Source organism: Pristiophorus japonicus, unplaced genomic scaffold (assembly GCF_044704955.1).
Source record: "Pristiophorus japonicus isolate sPriJap1 unplaced genomic scaffold, sPriJap1.hap1 HAP1_SCAFFOLD_1238, whole genome shotgun sequence".
In the NCBI taxonomy this organism is placed as follows: Eukaryota; Metazoa; Chordata; class Chondrichthyes; family Pristiophoridae; genus Pristiophorus; species Pristiophorus japonicus.
Window position 1 is genome coordinate 2,268 of NW_027250902.1, and position 233 is coordinate 2,500.

Consider the following 233-nt stretch of genomic DNA (forward strand, 5'->3'; position numbering starts at 1 on the left):
AAAACAGGAAGGCAGAATATTATCTGAATGGTGACAGATTAGGAAAAGGGAAGGTGCAACGAGACCTGGGTGTCATGGTACATCAGTCACTGAAAGTGGGCAGGTACAGCAGGCAGTGAAGAAGGCAAATGGTATGTTGGCCTTCATAGCGAGGGGATTTGAGTACAGGAGCAGGGAGGTCTTACTGCAGTTGTACAGGGCCTTGGTGAGGCCTGACCTGGAATATTGTGTTC